Genomic DNA, 17,783 nt, shown 5'->3' with positions numbered 1-17,783 from the left:
AAACTTCCTCTTCCGAGGCGGAGGTGGCAGCTTCTTCTCAGCAGGCATGAGCAAGCTGGTCTCCCCTGTCACCGTGGTGTCCGTTGAAGTCTTTGGCGGCTTCGGAGGTGACAACATGGTGATGGGTTTGGCTCGGGACATATTCCCTAGCGACTCGAGCCGCTTCTTCAGCAGTGCATCTGCAGAGGGAGCCTTACCAGAACGAGTTGAGGGGCCAATTCCTGTTAAACAATATTTATTGACGACTTAGTCTCGTCTCAACGATTGTATTTTTTTTTTTAAAAAAAAAGGGCAACGAACCCGAAGTTGTAAACTATTCCTAACCCATGTTTACCTGTTGATGTCGACATGCTCACAGGTTCAGAGATCTCTTCTTCTTGAGGCTCTTCGCGCTCGAACTTGGTGCCGACAAAGGCTCTGTCCTTTAGAGGAATTCCCAACAGCACATCAGTCTTCTCTATGGCTTCAGCACCGACACCGACTGTGTCGAAGGATGCACCTACAAAAACAAAAAAGTGAGACAAAGTCAAATCAACAAGCCCGAAAACACCAAAAAAACAAACAAATACCTCTAGCCACCCACTCTCCCGTCAAAAAGTCGGAGTCAGACCCTAAACTAGCCAACTCCACAAAAAAGAACCGACCCATCCACCCGCGGTCGTTCGACTTATCCGCAACAAGAAGGGCCTCCCTGTCATCCTTGACATGCAGCAAGTACCTACCAGCCCCATAATTCTGGACCTTGTAGGTGTACACAAGGTCCTCGACCCGGAACTCCAAGTCCAGTTGGCCCGCCAAATGCTTGTAGTCGTTGGTTAAATTTTCGTATGACTGATGATAAGCCTGTCCTTGATCAAGTTCATGAGTATGAACATTTATGTGCTGATATTGTTGCTGAGGGTATGAAAATCTGTGAGCTTTTCCAAGCCAATTGTCTCCTTGAGAAATTACCCCCTTCTTGGCAAACCTATGTCCATTCCATGAAACACAAACAAAAAGACTTTACCCTTCAAGAACTCGTTTCCCACATTAAGATTGAAGAGCAGAACCGTATCCAAACCAAGAGAAAATCTACTGACCATTCTTCCTCTACTGCTAATCTTGTTGAAACTAAAAGAAATGCAGGTTATAATAAGGGACCGAAAGGCAAGGGTCCAAATCAATTCCATGGCACAAGGCAGAACAACAAAAACAAAGAGAAAAGGCAGTTTAAAGGAAATTGCTATACTTGCGGTAAGTATGGTCATTCAGCTAGGGAATGCAGGCAAGGACATGGACCTGGGAACAAGCCAAAGGAGAACAAGCCTTAAGCTAATCTCACTGAAGACATCATTGCTGTTGTTGTGTCCGAGGTGAATCTGGTGAGCAACGTGACTGAATGGGTTGTTGATACTGGAGCAACTCGCCACATTTGTTCGAGCAAGGAAATGTTTCAAGACTATGAAAAAGTTTCTGAAGGAGAATGTGTCTTCATGGGCAACTCAAGCACTGTGAGTGTAAAAGGCAAAGGAAAAGTTTTTCTAAAGCTTACTTCTGGAAAAACTATTGCTTTGCAAAATGTTTTACATGTACCCGATATCCGCAGGAACCTCATTTCTGGTGCTTTACTTAACAAAGCAAGTATCAAGTTAACTTTTGAATCTGATAAACTTGTACTTACCAGAAATGGTGAATTTGTGGGTAAGGGATTTTGTAATGGGGGTTTATTTGTGCTTGATGTTGTGACTGATAATAATAATTCTTCTGCTTCTGTTTATATTGCTGAGTCAGTTTCTTTATGGCATTCTAGACTAGGTCATGTGAATGTTGCATCTGTCAAGAGACTCAAACAACTTAGTCTTATTCCAGATTTTAGTAATACCTCTTTTGACAAATGTGAAGTTTGTGTAGAAGCTAAGCACCCGAAAAAAGTCTTTAATAAGAATGTATGTCGATCTTCTACCCTACTAAAACTAATTCATAGTGACTTAGGCGACTTTAAGAATTCCATGAGTAGAGGAGGAAAACGTTATTATATTACCTTTGTGGATGATTTTTCTCGTTATTGTAAGGTCTATTTATTGAGTACTCTAGATGAGGCCGAAGAGAAATTCCATATTTATAAGGCTGAGGTTGAAAACCAATTAGACCTGAAAATAAAGAGAGTTAGATCAGATAGAGGTGGTGAATATGATGGAACTCCTTTAAAGAAATTTTGTGAAGCTAATGGGATTATTCATGAGGTTACAGCTCCTTATACCCCAGAACAGAATGGAATAGCTGAACGCAAAAATAGAACACTTAAGGATATGATGAATGCTATGCTTATAAGTTCTGGTATGCCTACTAACATGTGGGGTGAGGCAATTCTTTCTGCTTGCTATGTCCTTAACCGTGTTCCCCATAAGAAATTAGATAAAACCCCATATGAATTGTGGAAAGGGTTTAAGCCTAACTTGGGTTACCTTAAAGTGTGGGGGTGTTTGGGAAAAATAGGACTTCCTGATTTCCAAAGGAGTAAGATTGGACCAAAAACCGTGGATGGTATTTTTATAGGTTATGCGTCCAACAGTGCTGCATATAGATTCATTCTTAAGGATGCATCTGGTTTTGGACCAATTCGTGAGTCAAGGGATGTAGAGTTTTTTGAGCATATTTTTCCTATGAAAGTTAATGTTCAAGCATGCTTACCTGTTGTATCTCCACCTTCCATTGTGCATCATGACATTGCATCATCTAGTGAGACTCTAGAACCTAGAAGGAGTAAAAGAACTAGAACTGAGTCTAGCTTTGGACCCGATTTTATTACTGCCTTCCTAATTGAGAAAGAGTTATTAGACGAGCAAGAAGTTGATGCATTTCTCTTAGAAGAAAACCCTAGATCCTATGGAGAAGCTATGAGGTCAATTGATTCAAGTTTTTGGTTAGAGGCCATAAATAGTGAAATTGAGTCTATCATGAGTAATAACACTTGGATTTTGTATGATCTTCCTAGAGGTTGCAAGCCCTTATGTAGTAAGTGGATTTTTACTAAGAAACATACTCCAAAAGGATCTTTGATTAAGTATAAAGCTAGGCTTGTGGTAAAAGGTCATCGTCAAAAGCATGGTGTAGACTATTTTGATACATATTCTCCTGTCACTAAAGTTGCCACCATTAGAGTCTTAATTGCACTTGCATCCATTTATGATCTTGTTGTGCATCAAATGGATGTAAAAACTGCTTTTTTGAATGGTGATTTGAATGAAGAAATTTATATGAAGCAACCAGAGGGATGTGTTGTTCCTGGACAGGAAGATAAGGTATGCAGGCTCATTAGATCATTGTATGGCTTAAAACAAGCACCTAAACAATGGTATGACAAATTTCATCAAACTATTATTTCTAATGGCTTTCAGGTAAATGATTCTGATGCTTGTGTGTATTCCAAACTTTCAAAACTTGGTTGCGTTTTCATATGTCTATACGTGGATGACATGTTAATTTTTGGTACCAATATAGACATAGTGAACGAAACCAAGGCTTTCCTAAATTCTTGTTTTGAGATGAAGGATTTAGGAGAGGCAGATGTGATTCTTGGCATAAAGATTACTAGAACTTCATATGGGATGTCTTTAAACCAATCTCATTATATTGAAAAGATTTTAAAGAAATTTGGTCAATTTGACTGCACTCCAGTGCAAACCCCATATGATTCTAGTATTCATTTGAAAAAGAACAAAGGTAATTCTGTATCACAGGAACAATATGCCAAGATTATTGGAAGTTTGATGTTTTTGATGAACTATACTAGACCTGATATATCATATGCGGTTAGTAGATTGAGTAGATATACTCATAATCCTAATCAAGATCACTGGAATGCATTGATTAGATTATTGAAGTATTTGAAAGGCACTATCAATTGGGGTTTACATTATCATAGAGCACCTTGTGTTCTTGAGGGATATTGTGATGCCAATTGGGTGTCGGATAGTGATGAAATTCAATCTACTAGTGGCTATGTTTTTACTCTTGCTGGAGGAGCTATATCATGGAAATCATCTAAACAAACTTGCATTGCCAAATCTACTATGGAATCTGAGTTTATTGCTTTAGAATTGGCAGAACAGGAAGCTGAATGGATAAGGAGTTTGCTTGCTGATATTCCATTGTGGGGGAAACCAGCTCCATCAGTTTCAATGCATTGTGACTCACAAGCTGCAATTGGGGTAGCGAAAAATCGAGCCTATAATGGAAAGAGAAGGCATATTCGCTTAAGGCATGCTATAGTTAGAGATCTGATCAGAAAAAATGTAATATCACTCGAGTATGTGAAGTCAGAGAGGAATATTGCAGATCCTCTCACCAAAGGCCTTTGTAGAAAAATGGTGCTTGAGTCAGCACAAGGAATGGGTTTAAAGCCTATTGTGGAGTAAATTGTGGTGGACACCCATCTTAGAAATATCTAAGTTCAATGGGTCAAACGAAATCACAAAAGAACTCATGTTTGTTACTACTACCATTCCTAATAATAAAAGTGATGTAGTATTTTTCTAACTGTCATATGCGTAAGGTTGAGCTAAGGCTCTTAATAAGTTCATAGCCTTGTGAAGCTGGTTTGTGACAGTACAAACTTGATGAACTTACCTATGTGAATGTGGGGGTTACGCCCAATCCCCTATGAGAGTCCTTAAGGCTTGGACCACTAGAGCATTCATGAAAATCCGGGTATTTTGTGGGGCACTAAAAAATTACAAATTGCGAAAACGAGTCTTGATTTGAGAAAAGTTGAAACGCGCAAAAGTAGTTTACTAACTTCGTGATAGGTTCAAAGAGAAATCTACCTATAACAACTGTAAGATATTTTTGTATGCGTTGGGTGTTAATTCAAGTCCAAAAGACATTGACACTTTCAAAACAAAAGTCTTCGTTGCCCAAAACGTTCCTTTCTAGTTTTTCCTGTTCTTTTAAATCATGTGGGGGATTGTTGGAAATATAGGTAGTTTTTGCTTCAAAAGAATGAAAATTGTGCTTGTCCCACATTGACAAAAAACAAGAGTATTACCCACTTTATATATCCACACTTCCTTAATAGGTTTGTTAGAAGACTTGAGAGGAGGCTCTAGGCCACCGCACACGCGCGCGCGCGCGCGGGCCGGGCCGGGCTCGGGCGAGGGCGAGTGGCGTGGCGCGTTCGCGGGTGTGGGTGGGGCCCTTTTTACCGCCGATCAGTCCTGTGTAACGGCTATTTTGGTAACCGAATATTTTCCATAACGGTTACAGATCTTATTCCGGAAATTGAGTCATTGATTGATTCTAATTGATTACCGAATTTATTTCCTTCTCGAAATAATTCTTCAGCTTTCCGTTATTTATTGTGCCTTCCTCTTTCACAAAAAACACACAGAAACTTAAATCCTCTCCGAAAATTTTTCCTCTCAAACACATACTCTCTGGTTCGGTTTTGGGCAACGTTCAATCTCGTTTTCAATCTATCTTTTTGTACTACACCAACGAGATAGATGTCGTGTAACCCTGGAGGTTGATTGTCAAGAGGCCGCGTGTACGTAACGGGGCAAATTCAACTTTAGGGCAGTGTTCATACACGCCACGACTTGGTTAAAGATAAGTTTATTCGTTCATTACTAGTCATTGTTCCTACACAGACACCACAAGTTGAGACTAGGATAAGAACTTTATCAACCCACCCAAATAACATACTAAAAAGAGCCTAATATGACCTTCCACCATGATGACCTTAATCCCAAACATCACAAGAAACCAGTAGTTCTCCTGAAATGACGAACAACACACCCACCCAACTAACATAACTAGAAACAAATCACTTTCGTCTACTCGAAACAGGCACACAAGCGCCTGAATTGCACAAATTAAGACCCAGTTGTGATATGTGTGTTTTATATAGTGTTTCACCCCCGTCCCTTAGTACTTTTATGCGTCAAATGAGCTCTTAGGAGCCGTTTTTGGTACTAATATGTGTTATTGAGTGTGCCTTGAGTTTCAGGTTTGATTTTGAGGAATTGGTCTTTTTAGACCCATTTCATGTTGAATTAGGCCACTTCACGAGCCCGGGGAAGTTCGGGACCTTTATCGTCGACTTTCAGGAGCCTTAGATGCTTATGGTTGAGCCCCGAGAGTTAGACTCGGTGATCGGGCGAAGGATATTGAGGATTGCAAATCGCCCTGTGAGCTGAGGGCGAAATGCGACCATCGGGTGGAATTAAAAGAGAATTGAAGCCATCTACACGCGCCCGATCGGGCGCAGTTCGCCCGGTCCGGATCGGGCTCCCATCAGAAGGCAAATATTGACTCTTCGCAAACCGCCCGATCGGGCCGACTGTCGAGCAAATCGCCCGATCGGGCGACGCCAACCTCCAGCAGATTTTCGCGAGCTTCTTTTCCGTTTTTATGCTTTATTTTAGGAAAACTATATAAACTAGCGATGATTATTTTTGAGTACATCTTTTTATTCGAGTTTCTAATTACTTAGTTTATTTTAGTTCTCTCTATTTTCTCCAAACACTTAGTTTTAATTTTAATCAAAGATTCAAGCTTTATTATTCCATTGTCCTTTAATTCGGTATTATTTCTTGCTCTAATTTAATTCATTGCTTTAATCATGTCTTCCATTATGTTAATTGCGTTGTTATTTATTATCATCAGTGAGTAGTTTAATTTCTAGGGTTTAGGGGATCCATGAATTCATGATTGGGATTATATGTGGACTTGATTATTTATTGATTGATTATAATTTCTAGAGCTTATTATTATTGCTCGTCAATTCTGTTCGGCCGAACTATTTTGATTTGAGTTTGATTAACCTTAGATTATGCGCCGAGAGGTATAAATCTGATGTTTTTGGTCTGTGGCTATTAGATAGGAATTATTTCTAGTACGTAGCGAGAGCCCGCTAGTTATTCTATCCTAAGGAATTCATAAGATTCAAGAGATGCATGTTTTCCTAGTTATGATTGTTAATTGATTGTTATTGTCCGTTGTCCAATTCCGGTCTGCATTTATGGTGAACCGCTGCCCTAGATTCCTTAATATTGTTATTTTCTGATTTGATCATTTGCTTTAGTTTAATATACAAACCAATCTAATTCTTGTTACCAGTAGTCTAGATTAGTCTATTAATAGTAGAAGAACATTGTTTCCCTGTGGATACGATCCCTGCTTCCCTTGCTATATTTTTAGTTGGTGAACGTTAGGTTTAACTTTGATAGGAGTGCGATTTAGCCTGTCAAATTTTGGCGCCGTTGTCGGGGAGACGGTTTTATTTTTCTGTTATTAATTATTTTTCTAGATTATTGTTTGTTACTTCTCAAGGGACTCCCGTTCCTTGAGATCGGATCTCACAAATGTTTTCTAGTTTTTACTTGTTTATGCCCAGGACTGTCCATACCAGCGATCTGACTTCGTTCGATCCTGAACCTGAACGGACCTTTCATAGACGACGTAGATTCGTTGAACAGTTGAGGGACGTATAGACTATTCTGACTCTGAATCCGACTATCTGATTAGCAATCTATTCCATACAGATTCAGAGATGGGTGACCAAGCACCACCACCACCCCCACTTGTGCCAAGGCTTACAGACTATTCTAAACCAAGTCTGTCTATGATTCCCAAGGAAATCATGCCTTCTATTGCGGTCGAGAATTTCAAGATCGAACCCCAGCTGATAAACATGATCGAGAGACACCAATTCGGTGGGGAAAAGGGTGAAGATCCTAATCTCCATATTATGTCTTTCATTCAATATTGTGCCACCATTAAGCAGAAAAATTTAACATCGGAGCATACTATGGAGATACTCTTTCCATTTTCATTGAGTGGGAAGGCAAAGCTATGGATTAACAGTCTCAACCGCGCAGCTATGAAAATAACCGATTGGAATTCCTTGGCCCTTGCATTCTATGTTAAATATTTCCCACCTGAGAAGACAGCTCGTCTGAGGGGTCAGATATTAGGTATCTCTCAACAAGTAGATGAGAGTTTGTTCGAGGTTTGAGAGAGATTCAAGGACCTGCAAAGAGATTGCCCTCACCATGGTTTGGATGACTGGTTCCTGGTTCAGCAGTTCTATAATGGTCTGGGTAATGAGTCTAGGTGTCTTTTGGATTCAGCTGCCAGTGGGAGATTTATGAAACTGGAGGTGCCTAGAGCTTTAGAGGTGATTGAGGAGATGGCCATCCATAGTGCCCAATATGGGAATCCTAGAGGCTTTGCCGACCGGGGTGTTAAGCATGAGATGAATTCTATTAAACAGCTTACTGCTCAGCTAACTGCCCTACATCACAAGCTGGATAATATACAGATCGCATCTTCCCAATCCACCCAACAGGCTAGTGTCGCTGCAATGAGTGCCCAATCTGCCAATGTCTGTAATAGTTGTGGGATGCAAGGCCATTATGCACAGGAATGACGGAGCTCTATCGAACAATGCAATGCATTCCAGTCCTACAAGCAAAACAATCTGTACTCCAACTCTTACAATGAGGGGTATAAAAACAATCCCCTACTATCATATAGGAGTACTAATGTCCAGAACCCCCATCAGATTCAACACCCTCCACCACCACAACAACATTACCAACCACCACCACAACAGTCATACCAACTGCGGAGTAACTACAACCCGCAGCCTAGTGGACCACCTGGTTTTCCTCCACAACCTCAACCCACATAGCCTGATCCCATGCTTGTAGAGATGAGGAATATGATGTTGGAATTGCAAAGGTCTCTGAGCGAAAAGGATGCCAAAATCGATGCCCTCACTGCTCATAACAAGATCATGGATAAACAGTTGGCACAAATGGCTACTACTCTTGCTGAGAGACCCCAAGGTCAACTCCCTTCACAGCCCGTGCACAGAGAGTCTGTAAATACTGTCACCTTGCGGAGTGGATATGAGTATGATGGGCCGCCTATGACGTTGAAGAAGAGGTTGAAGTACCTGTCAGTGGTGTTGTGCCAGTAGAAAGTGAGAAAGTGGTCAAGGAGAAGGAGGCTAGCACAAGGGTTGAGAAGAAAGTTGAGATACAAGTTCCACCTATCAAACTTCCCTTCCTTCACCTTCAGCTAAAAAACAAGCTAGACAAGCAGTTTGGTAAGTTCTTAGAAGTGGTAAAGAATCTGCAGGTAACGGTCCCTTTCACTGAATTAATTACTCAAGTACCTGCATATGCTAAATACATGAAAGACATCTTGACTAGGAAGAGAGCATTTAGTGAGGTGGAGACTGTTGCATTTACTGAAGAGTGTAGTGCCTTACTACAAAATAAGTCTCCACCCAAGTTGAAGGACCCCAGGAGTTTCTCTGTCCCGTGTAATATTGGCAACCTTTTTATTGACAAAGCCTTATGTGATTTAGGTGCCAGTGTTAGTGTCATGCCCCTGTCTGTATGTACTAAGTTGAACATGGGTGATTTAAAAGTTACCAACATAACTCTGCAAATGGCTGATAGATCTGTAAAATACCCCCTAGATGTTCTAGAAGATGTGCCTGTTAGAGTAGGTAAATTTTTTATTCACGTTGACTTTGTTGTTTTAGACATGGAAGAGGACAAGCAGATTCCTATTATTTTATGTCGACCTTTCCTACACACTGCGGAGGCAATCATAGATGTTAAGAATGGCAAGCTGACTTTAAATGTGGGGGATGACAAAGTTACTTTCAATTTAACCCATGCTGCTAAGAGTCCTATGGTAGAGGAGTCATGTTGTGGAGTCAATGTTTCTAATGATTACTCCCTCCGTCCCAGATTAGTTGTTACACTTACCTTTGCATATAGTTTTAGGTGATAAGTGGTTGTTTGGTTATCAATTGTTATTTTATTGAAAAAGTAGATGTGGTAGGAGTTAGTGGGGTATTTTTTTAATTGAATGAGAGAGGGTGTGGGGACAAAAAATAATTTAGTGGGAAGAGAGAGACAATATAATAATTATGGGGTCATTCCTAATTTAGAAGTGTAACAACTAATCTGGGATGGACGAAAAAGGAAAGTGTAACAACTAATCTGGGACGGAGGGAGTATTTCAATAATGAATTGGCTCATACTAACTCTAATAACTCCTCGGAGAAAGCACGTGTTTCAAATGGTTTTGCAGGTGGAGGTGACCGGAGTACCAAATCTTTGGCATGGGTTCGAAAGGAAGCACGATTTGATAATGTTGCAACCCAAAAGGCCGAAAGTTCTGTAAACGGTGGGCACCGTATTCATGATCGGGGTCGTGGTCTGTCACTTCCCGCGCCACATAGCTCATCCAAGGCAATTGATTCGACACCAGATGGCACCATCTTTGGTGCCCCCATTCGATGAGTTGTCGTGGCTCTCATCCCTTTCCTTTCGTTGTCTGCACATAAACTGAGATTGTGTAATGGGGACATTGCATCAATCCAATAGGGGATGAGTATTTCATTATCCATTTATTGATTTCGTAGTGTACTTTTTGCTTTCGTTTTGTGTGTTTTAGTATAATTTTTGATCAAGTGGTTGATTCAGTGTAGTCTTTGGTATTGGAGGGGTGTTTAATTTTGTGCAGGTCCAAGGCTCCAAGTTTGAAAAAGTTGAATTTAAGCTGAAACGGAGTAGCCTGCGTATGGCCGGACCCGGATCGGGCGAGGTGCGCCCGATCGGGCGCGTGTCGATTCAAGGAAAAAGTTGGGAAATCGTCCGAACGGGCGACGGTTACCCGATCGAATCAAAGGGCGAGTAAAATGCCCGACCGAGCGACATTCCGCCCGATCGGGCGGTTGGTGATGACGTCAGTTCGAGGTTTTGAGATGTGTTATGGGTTGAAGAGTGAAAAATAAAGGGCATTGCATTTCGCCCGATCCGGATCGGGCGAGCTTCTTCCCGACCAGGCGAACCGCGAATCAGCGTGTTTAATTCACGGGAACCCCTTCTTCCATTCATTCTAATCTTCTTCAACCTCAATCTTTCTCTCTCTTCCTCCATTAAACCCCAACCTCCCAAACTTCAATCCTTCATATCTCCTTCAACTCTCTACCAAATTCAACACAATTTACATCAAAATCTTCCTCTCATCATCCTCTACAACCTATACCTAACCAATTTTAATTTCCTCCACTCTCCACCAAACCCCCAAATTCAACCAAAAACACAAAAAACCACCAAAAATTCAGATTTTAACCATGACTAGCCGACCAAGGAGGAGTTGCACCATGCAACCAAGAAACCAACATGAGGCTTCTACAAGCCGAGCCCGGGAGCCGACACCACCACCTCCTCCGCCCCAATTCGAAGCCGATGAGGACTTCCCGGATGTCATTTTTGCTACGGAGTGGCAACGGGACCGATTCATCCACCTCAAAAAGAGGGAGGTAACCCCTACTCGTTTTATATGTCAAAAATCACTTCATGATATGGGTATTGAGGATGACGTTAAACGAGTATTTTATGGTGTCGGCATGAAAGATATGTATAGTATGTTGCGTCTCACCTTTAGGCGTTTAACTTTGGAATTTCTGAGTTCGTTGGTTTTGCGTAGAGATGGTTATAGAACTGTGTCATCGGTTCATTTTCGCTTGATGAACCGTAATGTTAGCCTGAGTATAGCTGATTTTGGTGGGATTTTTGGTTTGTCCACCGCCCATAGTAGGAAACCTGGTAGTGCTCATAATAACTGTACCATGTGGGGAAAGCTGACGGGTAATGATAATCCCGGTAGTATGCAACACTTGCATGCTTCCAAGACACAACACCCTGTCCCTATTGTTCTCTACAGGTTCCTGGGGTTCACAATTTTTGGTAGAGAGGAGACCCAAAATGTTAGGAGTACTAAGCTAGAGATTTTGGGTGGCTATGTTTTAGAGGGGGAAGAGAGGTATAGAATGAGCCTAACACATCATATGGCCTCCCAACTCTATTCTATAGCCACTAGTACGCACACCACTCGCATTACCGTTGGTGGGTTGATCACCCACATTTCCATGGCCACAGTTAACTTTGTTGAGGCTAACCAAACCCCGATTTTGGGTAGCAACTTACTTGATTTGGCCTATTTTGCTGGACTTCGCCGCCTACGGGGTGAGCATGGGTTGTTTAGGCCGGGTGCCATGTTTTGGATGTTCGAGGGGAACGTGCTTTTCACCTTGCCTGACCCTCAGGGCCGCACCCGTTTCAGACCCGGTCAGGCTCACTATTTATATGTTGGATTTGAGGGTGAGCCGCAGCCTGACCCACAGCCAGAGCCCCACCAGTTCGAGCCCGAGCCTCGCACCTACTTTAGGAGGGGGCGTCGAGGGGATGAGGGGAGGCCACAGGGTAGGCCTACACCAGAGGAGGAGCAGGGGTCCATTCATGAGAGGTTGGGCAGACTTGAGCTCGGTTTCCATGAGTTCGCGACTGATCACCAGAGGACCATGTTCCCTTTCTATGATCAGTATGCTAGGCAGGGCTACATTGCTCCGGACGCTCAGCATCCTTCCTGGTTTACCTATCCCGCGGAGGGATATGGAGCTCCCGATTCCATGGGCACCTTCACACCCACCCACCCACTACGGTGGGTATGGAGCGGGCACTAGCGGTTATGGTGGTCGAGGTGGTGATGATGGTGATGATGGTGATGATGGTCAAGGCCATTAGTGATGCTGAGGAGGATCGAGATGGTTCGATACCCCTTGAGCCAATGAGGACATTGTCTGATTTAGCTTGGGGGGGTGTTTCTCTCACTTGTACATATTAGGTATGTTTTCCTTTTATTTTTGCATTTACTTATTTTTGTGTGTTTATTTTGGTGTGTTTACTGTATTCTAGAGTAGTTTATTGCTTTGAAAAAAAATACAAAAATACGTTCCGATGAATACAATATCATTGCTTCCCTGTGCCCCTTGAGCGAAAATTGTTTTGATTCTTGGTATTCGATGATGAGCAATGTAGATGTGTTAGCCATGATTTGATATTCGATTGCTTTGATGCCTTAACATGAGTCAACTCCGACTAACTATTTGTGGACCTTGTGCTTGACTAGTTGACTTGGTTAGGATGTGTGATAGCTTCCTGGTGTGTCATTGATTTTGAGTATTGATTTGCAACTGTTAGTAGTGTTTCATGACTTATATACATGCACATTGTGAAGGACGAAGACATTTTTCTGTTTAGATAGCCTTCAGATGAATCTGGATACATTTGTTCCCTCCTTTTCTACCCATGTTGTTGCTTGTGCCCTTTATTCGGTGACTAGCCACATTACAAGCCTGTAAAAACCCCATTGGTTACTAGTCGCAAGCCTAGCTTGGGGGAGCTTATAGTAGTGAGGTGAGGGAGTTGTAGTGTGCTACATTTTCAGCACAAAGGGAGTATTGAAAAAGGAGTTCGTCTTATCATGTCTGTTGTTGAAAATGATTTGAAAATGAAAAGAGATGAAAGAACAAAACAAATGTGAAGGTTTCCAAAAAGAAAGAAAAAAGAGAGATTGAAAAAGAAAAGAAAGAGAAAAATCCATTACTCTCATAAAAAGTTCAAAGTATTGTTTCAATCAAGTTTTGCAAATTCATATCCTTATGAGTGATTGGTTACAATTGTGAAAAAGGCAAGAAAGTATGGTGTTGGCTATTTGTTGTTTTGTCATGTGTTGAGTGGGAGAGTTATGGTCATTATATTGGTTGATCATGGTTGTTTTTAGGATTTATGCTCCCCAAAGCCAAGGCTTTAAAGCTCACATTATACCCAAATTTACCGCACCCTTACCTAAGCCTAACATTACAAGCTTTGAAGACCTTCCGACCTTTGTGCATAGAGTCGTACTTATGTGAAAATAGTTGTTTATCAATGCAAGTTATGACATGACGCATTTCGAGTCGACCACTAGGTTGAGTGTATGTTTTTCTAGACACACGAGTGTTGTGAGTTTGGGAGGGCATTGTTCACTTATATGTTGGGAGGAGAGCGAACGGGTACATCTTTTATCCGCCACATAAATGAGTGACGAGTGTGTGAGCACTAGAGTCTTGAATTCCATTGTGCATTTGTGGTTCGCTTTGCGTGACGATTGTTAAGGTGGATTAGAGGTTAAATGGATTTGATTGGTTGACATTGATGCATGCTCATTGGATTTTGCCTTGAATTATATTTTTCATTTTGAAATATGTTGGGGGTGAAGTTGGTCTTGTATTCATCGATGATTTCCTTGCTTAGGGACAAGCAAGGATCTAGCTTGGGGGAGTTTGATATGTGTGTTTTATATAGTGTTTCACCCCCGTCCCTTAGTACTTTTATGCGTCAAATGATCTCTTAGGAGCCGTTTTTGGTACTAATATCTGTTATTGAGTGTGCCTTGAGTTTCAGGTTTGATTTTGAGGAATTTGTCTTTTTAGACCCGTTTCATGTTGAATTAGGCCACTACACGAGCCCAAGGAAGTTCGGGACCTTTATCGTCGACTTTCGGGAGCCTTAGATGCTTATGGTTGAGCCCCGAGAGTTAGACTCGGTGATCGGGCGAAGGATATTGAGGATTGCAAATCGCCCTGTGAGCTGAGGGCAAAATGCGACCATCGGGCGGAATTAAAAGAGAATTGAAGCCATCTACACGGTCTGGATCGGGCGCCCATCAGAAGGCAAATATTGACTCTTCGCAAACCGCCCGATCGGGCGGAATTTGGCCCGATCCGGCCGACTGTCGTGAAGGAAATAATTCCCTTGGTCCAAGTATGCATATAATATTAAGTCTAATAAATGCGGTTCAGTATTAATTAACAAGTTAATAATTCAGTGAGATCAAGTGAGCTGAATGCCTAGCTAGAGGTCGCTTCAGTTCAAGTGGAATTAATGATATTAATCCACAGCTTACTCTTGACTGAACCCGTAGGGTCACACAAATAGTACGTAAACGGATCAAGTATTTAATGGCATTAAATACTCCATCTATGGATATTCGGAATCGACGGATCTTAGTTTCAGTGGGAGCTGAGATCGTCACAAGCAAGAAATGAATACTCCGGAAACGATGAAATTACCGGAAACGGAAATATGGATCGTATCGAAAATATAAATATTATCCAAGTCGTAAATGTTGCCGGAAACGAAAACATGGTACGTATCGGAAAATATTAATGGAAATGGAAATATTGCCGGAATCGGAAATATTGTCGGAAACGGAAATATTGTCAGAATCGGAAATATTATCGGAATCGGAAAATAATTCCGGAAACGGAAATATTAAATATTCGTTCGAAACGGAAATTAATTCCGGAATCGGAAATATTAAATATTGTTCGTATCGAAAATAAATTCCGGAATCGATAATTTAATCGGAAGCGTATCGTACGAATTAGCATCGGACGAGGCCTGCCAGACGAAGGCCCAGCACGAAGCCGGGCCATCGCCCAGCAAGCCAGCGCGCCACAACGCACCAGCCAAGGCTACGCCAGGCCCACCGCAAGGCAGGCCCAGCGCGCGCCAAGGCTGCGGCAGCGTGTGGGCCTCGTGGCAATGGGCTGCGAGTGCTCGCGGGCTGCGCGCGCGCGCATGGCGCCCCTCGTGGGCTGCTGTGCGTGCGTGTGTGTGTTTGTGTTCATATACGAATCCTAAATCTATCAGGATTCGATATATGATTAAATTCCTAATCCTAAAAGGATAAATTAATTAAAATAGAGTTCTACTAGGATTCTAGTTTAATTAATTCGTATCCTAGTAGGATTCCAATTCCCTTTCCATACCTCTATAAATAAGAGCCTAGGGTCATAATTTATAGATACAATTGAAGTATTCTAAAGGTAAGTTTTTGAAAGAAAAATTCAGCCATACACTTGCTACACAATAGCCGAAAATTCCTAGTAACCTTAAGGGCGATTCTAGTTGGTCAAACTTGAGGCGGATCCGGACGTACTGTGGACTATCTACGGAGGGACGACACTTGGAGTCCTAAAGAATTGTTCTTGTTCGGTTCGGGCGCAGCTAGGGAGGGCACGCTACAAAGCGTATGCACCTAAATTATGCTAAATGATTATGTGTAAATAATATGTTTCCTGGCATTAAGGTTTTTCCGCATGATTTATGTTTTGTCATATGTATCATAACCTAACATGTCGAGCAAATCGCCCGATCGGGCGAAGCGCCACCCGATCGGGCGACGCCAACCTCCAGCAGATTTTCGCGAGCTTCTTTTCCGTTTTTATGCTTTATTTTAGGAAAACTATATAAACTAGCGATGATTATTTTTTAGTACATCTTTTTATTCGAGTTTCTAATTACTTAGTTTATTTTAGTTCTCTCTATTTTCTCCAAACACTTAGTTTTAATTTTAATCAAAGATTCAAGCTTTATTATTCCATTGTCCTTTAATTCGGTATTATTTCTTGCTCTAATTTAATTCATTGATTTAATCATGTCTTCCATTATGTTAATTGCGTTGTTATTTATTATCCTCAGTGAGTAGTTTAATTTCTAGGGTTTAGGGGATCCATTAATGCATGATTGGGATCATATGGACTTGATTATTGATTGATTGATTATAATTTCTATAGCTTATTATTATTGCTCATCAATTCTGTTCGGCCGAACTATTTTGATTTGAGTTTGATTAACCTTAGATTATGCGCCGAGAGGTATAAATCTGATGTTTTTGGTCTGTGGCTATTAGATAGGAATTATTTCTAGGACGTAGCGAGAGCCCGCTAGTTATTCTATCCTAAGGAATTCATAAGATTCGAGAGATGCATGTTTTCCTAGTTATGATTGTTAATTGATTGTTATTGTCCGTTGTCCAATCCCGGTCTGCATTTATGGTGAACCGCTGCCCTAGATTCCTTTAATATTGTTATTTTCCGATTTGATCATTTGCTTTAGTTTAATATACAAACCAATCCAATTCTTGTTACCAGTAGTCTAGATTAGTCTATTAGTAGTAGAAGAACATTGTTTCCCTGTGGATACGATCCCTGCTTCCCTTGCTATATTTTTAGTTGGTGAACGTTAGGTTTATCTTTGATAGGAGTGCGATTTAGATTGTCAAGTTGCGTTATAGATTAAGCACTTAAAGACAAAAGGCCTAATCAATTAATGGATCCCCACTACTAACATTCAAGAGTACTAAGCCAACTAAGCACCACAACACCAGAAAAACAAGCATAGAGGTTAACACCATCCAAAACTGAAAATGAGGCTTGAGATTCCAAACCTAAACTAACCCACAACCACTAAACACTAAACCAAATTAACAGGAGAGAGAAAAAGAGGAAAGGGGATCAAACCACTTAGAAAAATCCCTCGAATCGGCTACTTGGACACCAAAAACGGAAGCCCCAACTCGGCCTTTACCGACGATTCTCCTTTACCGGATATCTTTCGACGGGGGCGGCACGGTTGGCTTTTGATGAACTGCCGAACTCCCCTTAATCAAGAAATTTATTCCCTTCGGGAAACCTAAATCAAACTTTACCTTTACCGACGAGTGTAACGATCTCGAACAATAGGCGGCGGCATTCAGAATAGCCTTGGGAGATCATGTAGGGGTTTACATTTAAATACATAACATGATAGCGGAATAACCCTAAAGACAAGAACCATGTATAAAGTACAGATCAAGCATTACTTACGTTTGTAGCGTGTTTTCCCTAGTTCAACGAATCACGAACACGAGCAAGAACTCCAAATATAATGTCATTCCTCTACTTGGTTCACCGAGACGTTCAGATCCGTCTTGAGATTGATGGTTTAGACCTCACTCAAGATTGTTTGCTTTTGGGATGAACACTCTAACGGAGGCACAAAGAGAATTAGGGTTTTCTCTTGCCTTAGGTTAGAACAATGTGTGAATTATAAATCTAAAAACTT

At 41.4% G+C, this 17,783-nt stretch overlaps 1 non-coding gene across 1 annotated transcript; it reads right to left on the bottom strand.

Annotated features, from left to right (window-relative positions):
* Positions 1 to 7,933: 7,933 nt before the first annotated feature.
* Positions 7,934 to 8,040, bottom strand: LOC130464564 (small nucleolar RNA R71). Its single transcript, XR_008924959.1, has one exon. It is a non-coding gene; the product is annotated as a small nucleolar RNA R71 (small nucleolar RNA).
* Between the last annotated feature and the right edge of the window lie 9,743 nt (positions 8,041 to 17,783).

Source organism: Spinacia oleracea, chromosome 6 (genome assembly GCF_020520425.1).
Source record: "Spinacia oleracea cultivar Varoflay chromosome 6, BTI_SOV_V1, whole genome shotgun sequence".
NCBI lineage: Eukaryota > Viridiplantae > Streptophyta > Magnoliopsida > Caryophyllales > Amaranthaceae > Spinacia > Spinacia oleracea.
Note: the sequence above shows the minus strand (reverse complement) of the source record. Positions and strands in the feature narration are given on the sequence as shown.